Source organism: Manacus vitellinus, unplaced genomic scaffold (assembly GCF_001715985.3).
Source record: "Manacus vitellinus isolate BGI_N305 unplaced genomic scaffold, ASM171598v3 scaffold_4_pilon, whole genome shotgun sequence".
NCBI lineage: Eukaryota > Metazoa > Chordata > Aves > Passeriformes > Pipridae > Manacus > Manacus vitellinus.
The window spans coordinates 34,974,555-34,990,180 of NW_021940604.1; the positions used below are offsets into that span (position 1 = coordinate 34,974,555).

Genomic DNA, 15,626 nt, shown 5'->3' on the forward strand with positions numbered 1-15,626 from the left:
TCATTTGCTTATATTATGCAGAACAAAGCTGTATTGACTGCTCTGGAGTGGTTTCAGTTCAGAATAAAAGTTCATGTTGCATCTACACCAAGGCGATCTTCCCAGTCACACAATACATCAGTTCTTAAAAAAACAATATACCGTTAATGTTTGCAAAGATTAAAAATAAGTTTTTCCTCTTAAAAAATGAACTCATGGAATAGCTGTATTCAAGAAGTGTACACATGCACCAGACATGGACCAGGCAGCCTCATATCTGCAACGCAGTACCTGGTATACCACAAGGTTTGCTGCAGTACACTGTTATTTCTTCCACTAAATTACCAAGGCACCAATAGTTTTGTGACAGCTTGGTAAACTTGGTGATATGGGATATTTAAGCAGGATTTGGACATTTCTGTTGGACATTTCATGCTGCACTGCTATTATTAGTATATTTAGTGTTTAGACATTTTTTACTGCCTTCTGTAAACCAGTTAGTCAAAATAATTTAATTTCTTCCTGGAATTTTATTCCAGTGAAACCAACTCATGTATGCTCCACTTGATTAAAAAAAAAAAAAATGTTTACAATCTCCCTACTTTGAAGTCCTGTCTGTCCCATGCAAACCTTTTTTCTTCCCCAAGACTTTTACCTTCCCCGTCAAAGAAAGATTCGGACTTTTCTTTTTCCTTTGAATTCTTAAGAATTCAGTGTTTATTCACTGGAAAACTCCCCTGAGAAATGGACTGCCTTATCTTCCCTCTTACCTTACACACAACACGCAATTCCTGAAATAGACCCATGACTTGAGAAATAGAGCAGATCTCAGGGTCTAATCCCAATCCACTGCAGCCAATGGGCTTTGAGACAGGTTGAATCCCAGAAATACTGCAGAATCAGTCATCAAACACTGCATAAGCAAAAGATGGACCAGTTTGTAGCACAAACCAGCCCTCGCACATCAGTGATCCTTGTGTTGAAATGCTGATTGCTAACCATGATGTCTGCAACACAGTCTCTGATTCTAGGAAAGCTCTGGAAGAAACAAAGTCATTTCTCTTCTAGAAACTGGACAATCCAAACCACTGGAATGAAGCAGTACTGTGGTTTCATGTTGCATGTTTGTAATTAGAGTGCAGATTGATAGTTACTTCATTATCATCCTTCAAATCCTTCCTTAAGCTGTTTTTTGCCAACAAAAAAAGAAAAAAAGGGACAAGGCTGTTATGATTGCTTACAAAGCTAAGCCATAGCTTCTCATTCCTGCTCAGTCTGTATCCATCTATTGCCTCATACTTAGAAGCTCTTTATTCTATATTTGTAAAGTACCTTTTAAAATGGGATCCAGACCCACGACTGGCTGTCTGGAGCATCACAAGATGGAGACAAGTCAGTATCAGGCTTCCCAGGTTCGAAAGGCTGATAATCTGAATGCATCTTTTAAGTTTATCTTGAGAGGTAGTACAAATGAGCTTATAAAATGAGTGGGTTTACCTTCTCATGGAACAAGAAGAGTGCACGATCTACTGTACTGTTTTTTATGCATTCAGCAAAAAAAAATGCATTTTGTTAAATGCATAATGCAATGTCATCACCCATGTTGTGGCTGCCTGTGTTAGCAGATTCTGCTTCACACAGGTTCCCCCTCTTTCCTAATATCACCATACCCATGATGAATGGAGACAGCCAGCATACCTTAGGTGGCTGTCAGCTGGGACAAGACAATGGCACAGTCAGTGAAACAAGACCTACATCCGCAGGTCTGCAACACAAATGGCCCCCAAAACCTCCAGATAGAGAACCACCATTTTCCCTGTCAGCAACATTTTACCCGCATTGGGAGAGGGAAGGAGAGCCTGAGACCAGGTTTTGCCCATACAATTTGCAAAAATTGAGGAGAACTCACTGAAGCAAAGGATTTAGCATTCAAGCAATGCTAATGAAGCTCAAGGGATAAGCTTCTATTATTTTTGTTTACAGTAAAAAGCTGATCAGAAACACTATTATGAGCTGGAAAGCCTACCCTACACTACTTTTAGTCATCCTGAGTTTGTCCACACTCACTGGAGGTAAAAGACCATGCTTTGGACCTAGTGTGCTGATATATCGTTATCAGCTCTTCCCAGAGGAAAAGCCTGTTAGCAAGGACTGACAGTGTGAATGCTCTGTTTTACTATATAGTGCTTCCATAACGAACATATTTCTCTCAAAAGTTAATTTTCCTCAGCCTCTTCTGGCTTTCTTCTCCCTGGGAGGTGTGGATTTGTGACTAGCCACAGGAGGAGCTATCATGGTCGGTGAAACGCCATGTTCCTGAGGTCAGGACCAGCATAACCCAGTAAAAAACAACCCAGCATCTGGGCGGGATCTCTTTTCCAGTGCTGGCATTTCATTCAATTCAATTCTTTTCTGGAAACCACGGTCTCTTGTATATTTTTAAGTCCCAGGGTAAACCAATCTAGCTTGTTCCTGAAATAACTCCAGCTCTATTATGGCAAGGCAAGAAGTCAGGGATTGTTCTTTCTCTCCTGGTTTGTTATTTAGTGCTTTTTATGAGACACGCATGTGGCAAACATCAAATTAAAATACCATCAGTCTCAACACTATATTGACAGTGAAGACAATGATTTCCTTCGTATTGATTTGAAGAGGGCTTATGTCTGTAGTGATATATGTCTGTCACCTCACTATATGCAAAACTGCATTCACTGCCTTTTAAAATGTAAAGGGAACAGAATAAAACACTTGTAATCAAGTTAAGTTTCCTCCAAAATTGAAAAAATTATATTGGAACAGATATAGTTATGTGTTTTAAGATGTAGATGTATACAATTAAGCACTGAGAGGATAATAAAAAAGTTGTGATTGAATCCAACAGGAAAGATTTGAAAAACACTTAAGGTCATTCCTAATATATGTCTTTGAAATGGTATCTATACGTGAGTTACTCTGTGAAAATTTGCTTCTTCATTGAAAAGTTCTAGTTTTGTCTCCCATCCTTGTATCAAAGGCTTGAAATTTGGCAGAAAGACTGCACTAACACCAGGTATGAATGGTATGCTCAAGAACAGCTGCCCAAATCAGGCTAAGATTCTAAAGGAAGAAAAAAAAACAAATGCAAATATTCGTTAGTATTTGGCAGCAAAAATATCCCAAAAAGTATTTCACAGAGCATGCAATACTGTGGATTGATGGGGCTTGATCAGGACTTTATATGCAATTGTTCTTGTTACCTCTTGCTGGAGCCCACTGTCGGGACAGACACGAGGAATGACCAGACACAATTGCTCCTTCTTGTTTTCTCTCTGGACACTTACTTTAACCCCTAACATGCCATTCAGATTTGTTCCAAAAAATTTAAAAAAAACAAATAATCTGAGTCCTGTTCCATCCTATCAAAGCCTCACCTTTCCAGCAAGTCAAAGAACCTCTTATTTGATTATATTTTGGTGAGAACATGGTTCCAAGTACCCTGACCCCAAATTACGATGGAAATTACCCCTACCACTCATTCTTCTAACAGAAATTTTATTTGGCTAATGACTCAGAGTAAAACCCTCCCTATTTACAAAATGCATTCCTGAGGTAGAATATCATTTTGCACTCATTGAAACACAAAGCATGTCCCCTAGGGAGGTTTTGTCCATGGCAGAAAAGGTTGAAAAATGTTGTTATATTTTTGAATCTTTCAAAATTTGACTTAAGAATGGAAAGACCTGGAAGATAACTTGCGCAAATTATGCTGTTTTTAATTTAAATACCATTTGTCTAATGGGAAGGTGGTGTTGTCCAATTTCTTTTTTTGGTTTGCTACTAAATGAAAGTTTGCACTGTGCAAACAGAAAAGATACATATTTGCTTTACTTCTTGAAATAGCAGGGGAATTTTTTATTTCTTGAAGACAGCAGCCAAGCTGAGAAATAGCATTTCCTAAGAGCTGAGTTCCTGCATGCTGAACACCAGAATTCTGCTCTGTTTCAGTTCAAGGAAGTCTTCAACTGAAATCAGAACAAGTGTATTGTCAATAGTTTTTTCAGACTTTCTTAGTGACAACAAGTACCCAGAAAGATTATTGATTTTATTTCAGTTTTTTATTAAAAATATACTCTAATTTTTCAAGATTCTGTGGCATTTTCAACTCATCCAGGACAGATGGAATATTACTGATAAGAGGATGAAGGGAATGTATGGCAGAATACTTCACAGAAACTGGTCCCCAGTTTTTTTCCCAGTAAAGATGAGTCAGTTATTTTATACTGAAGGTAGAGCAAAATATGCAGAGATAGAGAGCAGCTGACGTGCACCTAATTCCCATACTGTCATATATGCCAGGGTAATGCACCCATGCTCCCATGGACACATGCTGCCTCTTAAGCTGTGTGGATTGATGTAGTTCAGAGAAAGCCCTTGAAAGATCAGTAATTGACCAGAGATGAAGTTATGTCTCTTCCTCTATTTCACTGTTGCAGCATGCAGGAACCTGTTTTTCCCTGCCCCACTCACATAAATTTCCTGAAACCAGCTCCTCTGGATGACAGACCTTAGTCCAAATGGCAACGTAGAAGAATAAGCATTCCTCTCACCAACTCACAGAAACATTTGCATAGGAAGTTAATAAATAAACCAGAATAATAGAAGTGCACTGCATTAAATATGAATTTTTTATTTCTTGTATTTCTTAAGACACTGGCAAACACAGCTGACCAGTATTTATTAGCTGATGAGAGATTATTCACTGCAGTTGTAGATTGTTTTCAAAGTGAAATTGTTTGTCGTAATTCTTTATTTAGTCAAATAGTAGCTATTAATATTTATCAGTGACAGAAAAGAAGTACAGACTTACTTTTGAATAAATTAGAGAAGCACTATTCTAGAGTAGTTACATAATGCAAAAATTACCTGCTTAACCTTTAGTTACAGTTCCCAAATCTCCTCCCCAGAGTGAGCAGGCTGTATAGAGAAAGAAACATAGGCAGAACCGTAGAACAGTGTAATTTCCATTATATGTAAGCAATAAAATCAAAAATACCAACTTAAATTGAATAAAATAATGCAGCCCATATATGCTCATGATCATTTTATAAAATAAATTGCCATTTCTTATATCCCCTTTGCACACAGTGCATTTCAGCAGATGTGACACAGCAAAGGGAAAGGATGAAACAACAGCCAAGGGGATTTGCTGTCTGCAGATCCCCAGTCCACAGGCACATTGAGGTTCAACAGGCAAATAACCAAAATGTGTGCCTGTAGTAGAAGTGATCTCAATGACTTCTTGAAAACAGAGCATTCTTAAGGTGTGTTCATGCTTCTAGGAATATTGCTGAAATTGACATTGTTATCAAAAATTTAGTAGAGCAGAATTTTAACTCTTTTATGTTTAAACAAAAATATTTGCTGATTATTTTTTCCACACTTCATAAATTTTTCACCATCTTTTCCAATATGTGAACTGAGGGCCATCAGCTGAGAGGAGAAAGGAGTAGGCTGAAGTTAAATAAATAAAAACGTTTCTTTACACTGAAGTCCCTTCTACAATATGCTAAAGCACACGTGAACTTGGGCACACTGGGTCAAACCAAGGGACTTCATGGTGCAGTACCCTGTCTCCAGCAGGGTCTCCAGCCTGAAAAAAGAGTCAGACCACAATCTATCTGGTTTTACCTTCTTAGGCAGCCCTTCTCTGCTGACCTGAGTGTCCTTTTTATGTGGATGGACACTTTCATTGAAATATATCTCCAAATGAGATTTTAGTATAACCTCCTGTATACCCAAGTTATCACAAATCATTCAAATATCTTTATTAAATCTGGAAACTTCAATTAAGTTATTTCCTTCTTCAAGAAATTGCATGTAAAATGTGTGCAGAAAGTGGGAAAGAGCTTGGAGCCACTGACAGCAAAGACCTCTACAAAGGGAAAAAAACTGACCACAAAAAAAGATCAGTTCACAATAGAAGTTATGTTATACGTTTACCTACAAAAGAGATGGAAAATAACATCAAGAACCCTGCCAAAGTGCTGAAGAGATGGTCAGAAGGCGAAAGGGACAGGAGATAAGATAGCCTGTCAGCTTTGTGTGATGAAAAGACAGAGATGCATCAATCAGGCAGTCAGGATTTGCTGCACATTCTCAGAGGGTTCATGAATCCTGCCTGGCAGCCAGACCTTGGTACTCTGGAGAAACATAAAATAGAAAAACAATACCAAAAATTCAACAAATAGAGAACATGACAACACAACAAAGGCTTTTTGGTGAACAGCCCTTCCTTAACCTTCCCAAGAAGACCTGAAACTGCTACTTTGCTTCTCAGCACTTCTGAAGTTTGCCCTATGAAACAGTTATTGCTTGACCACCTGCAACAAATGTTTGCAAGCATTATGACCACAGGCACATTAGATTTCAGAAGCCAAGGACAAACCCTCTCTCACCCTGGTTTACATACCCAAGGCTTCTTATCATTGTACAGCAACAGCCAACACAACAGATTTTTTAATAAATTTTGTCTGAATTAAACTTTGCACAATATATGCTGAATCCTTCAGTCCTGAGAGAGAGTGGGAGAGGAATATTCTCAATGGTATGGATTAGTCACTGTTGAACTGACAAAATATCATCTCTTGTTTAATTTTTGGGACTGGCTTGAAACCTTGGTTATGTTAAATCAATGAAAACACTGCTGTTGGCTTGAGAGAGTTTAGCATCTATGAATATGCTATTCAAACCTGGGATAAGGGAAAAAAGCTGTAAAATTCAGACAGCATAGAGTTCTGCAGTACAACTGGACCTGGCCCTCCTAGAAAAATACAAGTTTGTGTTCTCCAGCCTCACAGGGTCCACGAGACCAGGGTTTACCAAGGTGCTTAGACCTTGACCCATATGGCAGCGCAAAGCTGGAACTCAGCCCTCCTCCCAGCCTCTGTCTCTCTCTTGCTCTCCTCTACTCTCTCTCACTCAGCCAGTACCACTGCTGCCATCCCAAAGGTATGGCATTCAAGCAGGGGAAAGGGCATGAGATTTTGCCCCCCCACCCTTCTGGTAAATCAGTATATTTTCTTCTATCATCTCTCCAGAAGTGATTGTTCAGGAATCATGTCAAAATGTTGACATTTCCAGTTCTTCCATCAACTTTCCAGAAAAACAGGAAAAAAAAAAGTTTGAGTCCAATTACCAGCATGTAAAATATCAGACAAAATGGTTAAAATTTAACAAATTTATTTGCACCTATGAACAGGACCTTCTAAGAGAGAGTACTAAGGAGCCTCACACACCACTGAAGTGTGTCCGGGTTTGAGCTGAACTGGAAATTTATTTTGTGTTGCCAGTACTATGCAGTGGCTTGTAAAGCAAAGAAAGACCATAATTTCTGCACATGAAACTGCTCTATCAGGATAAACTCATTTGGCAGGGTGTAATGTCTGACCTTACCAGAAATTGGGCGACATAACTGGAGCCAGGTTCAAGGACTCTTTCACGATACAAGGGGAAGATCAACTGCATCAGGGACCATGGCTTGGATCAAGCTTTTATTGACCACACATTGATATCTCCTGCTGAGATTTGCAGATGCTACTGAATTGATTCATTGTTGGTTGATAAGGGTATGACACCCTTCAGTCTTGCAGTCTCTTTCTGCACTCCTGACTTATGTGCTTGGTGATATTTTGAACTAATTTGGGAGACAACTGAGATCTGGGCAAAGATCTGAGCAGTTTTCACACCTGCTAAGTGTGGTCATGAAGGCTTTTCTCCATTTCTCTTTTGCTTTCACATACCCATGCAGAGAAAGAGTACTGTCTTTGCTTCTCTGTTTCACCTGAATGTGTTTTAAATGTACAGAAGACATTCAAGTAAAACAAAGTCTACATAAGAAACTATAGAATTCATCTCCCATGTAATGGATGTATCCAAACTGCTCAAAATATATTCTGCATCAAATCTTTTCAGCATTCTTGGAAAATTTAAAAAGGTATCTGTGTAACAGAATAACAATGACGGTCCATTTTATTACACAGCAGAAAATAACAAACTTCTAGACACATAAGTCAATAGCAAAGAGGATTTTTTTTAAAGAACCTTTTCACTTTAAAAATTCAGGATAAAAATGTTCTGTAGAGCATCAACATAATACTGCTCTGTGGTCTCAGATTAAGCAAAACAGTATCTTCTGGTCACAATTATTGATAAATATCTATTTTGGCACCCACTTCTGCAGCTACCCAGCCTACCTAGGCAGCTTCACCCATTCTGATGGTGGAAAGGGCTTGTTTGCACATGGAAATGTCTCTTACTTCAGACCTGAGTCAGAGGTTGAACTCTGAGCCAGTTGGAGCACCCTGATTCCTTGCAGTCCAGAAAGAAGTGAGCATGTAAAGGACTCAGAGACATGCCATGATCCTCTCTTGATCATGACTTGCTCAGATCAGTCAGGTGTGAAACCTATTCAGTGCACGAATGACTCCTCCAATGCAACCAGTCGTGTCCTCTGAGGTCTCAGAAGCTTTACCTGCAGCACGTTGCTCTCCCGAGCTGCCCTCCTCCTCTTCCCTGGCTCTGGGATGCCATAACTTACCTTCTCAGAAGAGGGGAGCAAGGATGGAGTGGGAGAGGAATGGTGGGGCGCCATAACAAAGCCTGTGCTAGAAGGACAGCTTTGGCTAGCATCACATCCAAAGGGAAAAGCCTGGGACACGAGGGGAAGGGAAGCTCTGTCTGCTGCTGCCATCGCCTGCCAGAGCCAGTGCTGTGGTGGGGGAGAGGCAGCAGACACTGTCTGAAAGCATTCTAATTTGCTGTCAGAGAGCAACAGACCGGTTGCTGCTGGGGATAGAACATTATCCACTGCTTGGAAAGAATTAATGTGCAGTGAGACTCTAGCTTTGGATGCAAACCTGCGGTGCCTGACTTTGCGCCAAGGCGGAGCCTGGGCTCCATCGATTATAAGCATGTCTGTGTGGACAGAAGGATGGTAGGTGAGCCACTGGCTGCAGTTGGTTCAGCAGTCCCTATGGCCCTGTGTTTTCCTAGCTAATATTTAGCTGAGAGTCCTCCAAGGAAAACCCATGGGATGCTGGTGTTGGTGATTCAGTAAGTGTCATTATTCCCTCTGACTCAGTGCACAACCATTTCCCATAAATGGGGTTAACAAGTACTCAATGACTGGAGAGATCTGTCTTTTGGGCCAGACATAAAAAGCAGAAGTCCTGAACAGTAGTGTGAAAAACATTTGTAACTACAGCAAAGTGAAGGGATTTTCCTAGCTCAGTATAAACAAGTGGGTTCACTTCTGCACATTTTGTTAAAGCAGTATCAGGCCTATTTTCCATTGAGAGCAAGCCAGCTTCAGAGCAAAACTAGTCCTGGTTTGGGGTGAAAATGACTTTTTTATTATGTACGAACAAGGTGATATTTTTGTCTGGGTTTTGTCCTGCTGTGAGGGATGTGAGGTCAGGCAGTGAAGAGGAGCCATTTCACTGGGCACACAAAAGAAGTAATGGTGAGGGGAAGGACCACCACAGTGAGGTTCTATCCAGAAGGGTGCCTTAGCCTGGGCTTTACTGGGCAGATAATTGGAATGATGCCACAATAAATGCCACTGTTGCCTCCAGCTGCCACCACACTGAGCAGTGGCCCTGAGCCAGCCTGATGAGGTCCCCAGCAGCCAGGGACGTGTGCAGTCACATTCAGCTGCCCTGGGAGAGCTGTGCTTCACTAGCCATAAGCAGAGCTAACATACAGCCCCAAAGTTTCACTATTCATAGGGATGAAGATTCTTCCTGACAGAAAAAAAAAAAAGAGTTATAAGACAAGGTTTAGTGAAGAAAAAGTAATTTGGGTTGTATACTTAAATCAGACAGTTATAGTGAAGATCTGTTATGATCTGCCCCTGAAGGGGAGGGTAGCCCAGGTTCTTGTTAGTGAGTCCCATGGGGTGGATTAGAGCAAAACAACGCTGAATAATTGGTGCTTGCAAACATATACAGGTAGGGTTTATTTTAGGACAATTTTGTTTCAAACATAAACAGGTATGTTGCTATTTTGGGTGCAATGCAGCAATATTAAGTCATAGCGATATTAAAGCATCTATAGCAATGTAGCAATACTAAAGCATAAAAACAACACTTAAGAACATGTATAAGGGAGAGAAAGAGAGGGAAAGGATAAAGGTCCTAGGATATATGTAGTCACCACCTGCTGGACGCAGCAATTAAACTTGGTAGTTGCAGCTTCCATGTCTGTTGGTTGAAGTGATGGTCTTGATCTTTTGGGGGGGGGAGAAGCCCCCCCAAACTTCAAGACTTCATGAGTCTTCAAGTTCAGGTGGGAAGCCTAGTACCTCCCCTAGGGCAAGGAGTTCTACAATAGATGATATCATGGGTCTTCATTCTCCCCAGAGAAGTCTTCATAGCAGAGCCATCATGCAAGGGAGGACACTGGCATGATAAGAAGGATTATCCCATTTCACAGAACTTGCCCCTTCCCTTATCTGGCAATCCAGTTTGTAGCTTCAGATATCCCTTTGGCACCTGGAATAGCTAGACAATAGCACCTACTTATATCATCTAAAGGTCCTTTTGAAGCAGGTATATTTAGGGAGGGGTAGGCTTTGCTGAGTGAGCAGATGTTTCTTTTCAGTTTGCTACAGTGGACAAAAGTCTTTTGGTAATCTTACCATGTTTAAGACATTAAACATTTCAGTTTCTGACAACATCTCACAAAAATCAAGTTAAAGGTGAGTGTTGTGCAGTGCTGACCAGAACTAGATATTTACATCAGCTCCACTACTCAGGCGATGTGGGTGAAATAGATACCTGCATGGCACAAAGCTACAGTGCCAGATGGGTGTAGAAGTTTCTGAAGGTGGTACAAGGTGCGTGGGGAGGTAGGCTATTGGGCTTGAGCAGTGGAGAAGGTCTCCATTGAGGGGGTTAATCACAGCAGCAGTCACTATTGTCAGGAAGAGAGACAGTGGCCCTCCCTACACCTGCCTAAACCAAGTAACTGCAGGAACTTATCACTGTAACCTCAGTGCTCCTCACCCTTCCTCCTATTTCTCTGCAATTTCAATGGATACCTTATGTTTATCTAACAGAAGCCAGAACTTTCCCAATTCCACATGACTGATGAAGAACCTATTGCTCTGACAGAAGGGATGGTATGACATTACTTACCTCACTCTGCACCACAGCATTGGTTATACTTCCAGTAATCTGCCAGCAGGCTATGCAAAAGCATGACTGTTGCCCACTCTCCATCAGAATTCACATGGCATAGAAACAACAGCCCTGGAGAGATGCAAACTCTCCAGTCATGAAGTTCCAGTCAAAATCAGTGCAGAAGCCCAGTGCTTCCAGAAATCCAGTATTTTGTTTTCTCCTTATAGCCTGAAAACCACCATTCCCTTTGTCTAATCTGATGTTATACAGCAGCTTGTATTTTTTCATTGTATTTTCATTTTTTTTTCATTTTTTCATTGTATTTTTTCAAAACTCTTCTCTCTTCTTGCAAAGTGAGCCTTGGACAGCCACACTGGAAAGTTTGAAAGGAACTGCTCTGCTCAGAAAGGCTAAATTATTTGGTTACAGGCAGTCATAAGAAGTAATTGTTTACAACAATTTTTGATTCCTTTTGGGCTTTATTTAATTGCTATTTGATTTCACCCCTAAGTGAGCTCAAAGCATTTTAAAGAGACTGGGAAGAAAATCTCACTTGCAAGAAGCCAATATTTCTCCTACAGGGAATATTTAGGCTAGGATGCAATTCAAGGTCAAGACACCTATATTTAAAATGTCTTCTTGTGAAGTGACTGAAATCCCGCTAGAGATGAAGCTTGGAGGGTGAATCAGCTTACTGTAAACATCCTACACCTGTGCATCTGAGTCACTCTGTAGCTTACACAGACGCTTAGGACAGTGTAGAGCAGACACTTTTAGTGCTTTGGGGTTTTTCCCTTTGCCCGTTTGCTGCTTTTGCTGTGCCTGAAAATGATAGCTTGCACTGCACACTGAGCATGGCTAGTGGGACTGCACAAAGCCAGGAGGAAGCACCTGCCCCCAAGCACCCACATCTCCACCCAGGTACTCTGGCTCCTGGACCCTGATGCCATAAAACTTTCTTCACAGTCCAGTAGCAACACATTTGCTCTGCCATCCATTAGCATCTCACTGGAGCTCTGATGGGACTGGGTGTGTGAGACAACACTTTTTTGATTTGCTTTCCACTTCGAAACAGGAATTTATTTCCTAGTTTAACAGTTGCTGTACAGAGTGGGGTTGTTGATCACAGCGCAATTGGGAAGTTAAATTTAATCAGAGCACTACAGCCATTTGCATTAGGTATTTCACAGATACCTAAATGCCTCTTTTGTTGTCTCCTGCTGCTACCTGTGCTGATGGCCACTGCCCCTCCACTAGAGCTCCATGAACACACATGAATAGTGTTGCAATCCCCACACAATTTTAGGAAAGGTAGCTTTTGCTGAAGGCATGAATGCTTCACCAGGTAACACAGATTGCTTCTGGACAGAGACGTACTAAAGAGGAGCTATTGCTAAGTCTACCCCTTCTGTGTCTGGGGTTTCTCTTCCAATAAAACTGTGAGAAAACAAATGTCTAATTTTCCCGTGAAGGATTACACAACTACCCACATCCAAACATTAATACTAAAAAGAGCACATTCTCAGAATTTTCTAATTAAAACTTTTTTCCCCTAACTACAGATTCAAAATACTCCAGGTTGCAATTGAAAGTATTGCAGGGATTCAAAGAAGAGAGATGGGGAGTTATGGACACCCTTCAGAAATAAATGTCTTGAGAGAGAGCTCTGCTGACAGCCATCCCCTCATGTTTTGCTGAACTTCCCATTTCCCATTACACCGTTGGGCAGCTCTGCTCTGAGGAGCAATAGCAGCTCTGAGCTGCACCCCGTGAGACTGGCTCCACCTTGGAGCCACAGGCAGGGATGTTGGACAGGGGTATCTGCATCCTTTGGCACTGGGCAAATGCTGTACAAGCCCTTTGTCTCAGCTTGGCTTCAAACTCATCCCTCCCCACCACCTCAAAGTGCAGCCCACGGCAGCTCCAGGGACAGGGATGCACTCAACGTTTCTTCAGATAAACTGTGTTTATAAATATACTTTTATACATCCAAACCCAGTTCATTAGAATTCAGGCTCATTAGACCTAGAATTAAAGCTTAGTTTTATAGTGATGTTTGGTTGTTATACATCTAACTAAGCAGTAATGGTGTCTTTGCGTAGATTTTCAAGCAAACATATGAAACGCTCCTATAGTTGAAGACATAATTAAAATTAGAAGTGCTGGCAAGAAGTATAAGCACAATGAAATCATCAGGGGAAAGAAAGAACATTTCTGGAGTATCACACTGACAGCGGTAAAATGTCCATAAATGTAATCAAAGTTTAGAAGCCTGCTGTTTCCCAGATTGTACATGCAAATACCACCAAGAATAACATATTTAAGAGCAAGAGGAACATACAGAAAGTGCTACAGCAGCTGAGTGTGTGTAGCTAAAAAAGTGACAACCAGGTAAATAGCCATTACCTCTGGCATTTGGCTCCATAAAGACCTTCCTACATAGCCAATAGTTCTGCTTTAACTAAAAACAGCAAACAAGGCCATGTGCTGATGCCTATAAAGGATATTTATCTAGTTCATGACACCAGTCAATCACACAACTTCCCTTATTGTATTCTAGTAAATACACCAGCATGGTTATGACATTTCCATTTTGCAACACTACAGTCATCATTCTTTAGTAGGAAATAATGGGATATTTTACTTTTCAACACAATGTTACCAGTGCTGATTTTATAACACACTTACTTCAGGTATTCTTTTCTTGTTTAGAGAAGGGGAAAAAATGGACTGAATTTGGCTATGACAGACTCAGCAGAGAGTCTGATTCCATTTGTGACACTGTACAAACGCATATCTCAATCCTGAACTGACATCCTCACAGTTATCATGAAAACACTGACTGTTTCCCCTGGGGCCAGGCATTCAGCCCAGGGTGACAATGCTTCCACGGTAATCACAGTGACACATACATACATTACTTTGCCATGTCCTCTATCATTTTTTTCATCCTGAAAAATACTTAGACTCGCAGCAGCCCCTCAGAACACCTGCCCGGACAGATGTTTTAATTTAACTCTCGGTGCTCAAAATAATACCATCTTCACAAAATATCTACTGACGCCTACAAGATTCTTTCATTTACAAAAAAAGAAATGAAACAAAAGTTAATTGCCCACACAACCCCTTTTCAAAATTTAATACAATAAATAGTCCACCAATTTCAGAAAGTTCCTAACTCATGAAGACCAGATATGTAAATGTGTGATGAATTTGTCTGGGCTAAACACTTCCCAGAAAGGCAGCTCTGGAGCTGACACTTGCAACATCCCTCCCACTGACAGGCAGGCTCCAAATCCTTGCTCCTCCTTTGGGACCTGGAACAGGAGACAGGGAATGAAGGACAGGGAATGAAGGACAGGGAATGGGGACAGGCGTCAAAACATGCTCCATTTCCATCATTCTGGCAGCATTTAAACCAGAGAAAAATCTCCCACTGCAAAACTACCTTTTATTAGATATGTACACTAGGGGTTGGATTAAAAAAATCAGTGACCAAATTACTAAGATGGCCTATTTCTCTGATGGCAATGAGAGTACTAAGACATCATTGGAGCTGCTCTGTCCAGCACATACTGAAATCACAGCAAACTTCCTTAAACCATCAAGCACCCAGATTCTGCTGCTCTTGATTTCCTGTTGATGCAGAAGTGGTAGATCTCTCTTGCTGCCCACAGTAACTGTAAATTTATCTTTTAAACACACAGAACAAAGAATATCACAACTCTTTTTGTGAAATCCTCTAAGTTACAATGCTTACAATGCCATTACAACCTTTAATATAATTTATATAAAATCATCATGAAGTCTGATGGATAGTGGACAGCTTAGGAAAAGGAAAGAAAAACAGGATACTGATCATGTTTAAAACATATACTTGATATTTCTTCAACAACTTGAACCTGGAGCTGAAAATCATAACTGTGTCAGTATTATTTTGTGATGATATCTGTCAATGGAAGATAAAGTATCTTTTATTACCATGTGAGTACAATCTTCTAAATTGCCACAGGTCAATAATAAATTGCAGGAACATGTATAAATGTCAGGAAAAATTGCTTTCAGAATAAATAATATTTTACAACTCTTCATTTAGCTATATGTTTTCCAATTTTTTTAAATAAGAATAATGTCTAAACTATATTTTTAGACAATACTAGTTACACACCTGTTTCTATGGAGTTAATTGTAAACTGTAGATTTGAATTATAAACTGTAGATTTGAATTATTTGTAAAAATACATGCCTTGCTTTTAGATAAACCTGCAAGAAACTAGGCTCCCATCCTGCTGGGGAACTTCAACCACCCCAGCATCTACTAGACAAGTAGCACAGTGAGCTTTAAGCAATCCAGGAGAATCCTGGAATGTATGGAGGATAACTTCTTGAGCCGGGTAATAGACAGCCCTACAAGATGGGATGTAATACTGTTTGTCACCAACATGAGTGAACTAATCAGAGATATTAAGATTGGAGGCAGCCTGGGCT

At 40.5% G+C, this 15,626-nt stretch overlaps 1 protein-coding gene across 1 annotated transcript in view; it reads right to left on the reverse strand.

Annotated features, from left to right (window-relative positions):
• Positions 1-6,076: 6,076 nt before the first annotated feature.
• The window catches only part of BCKDHB (branched chain keto acid dehydrogenase E1 subunit beta), a 142,394-nt gene continuing 132,844 nt past the window's right edge, over positions 6,077-15,626 (reverse strand). The window contains exon 10 of the mRNA XM_029962689.1: positions 6,077-6,158. The gene's annotated coding sequence lies outside the window, so the exon portion shown is untranslated. The remainder of the gene's footprint in view (positions 6,159-15,626) is intronic.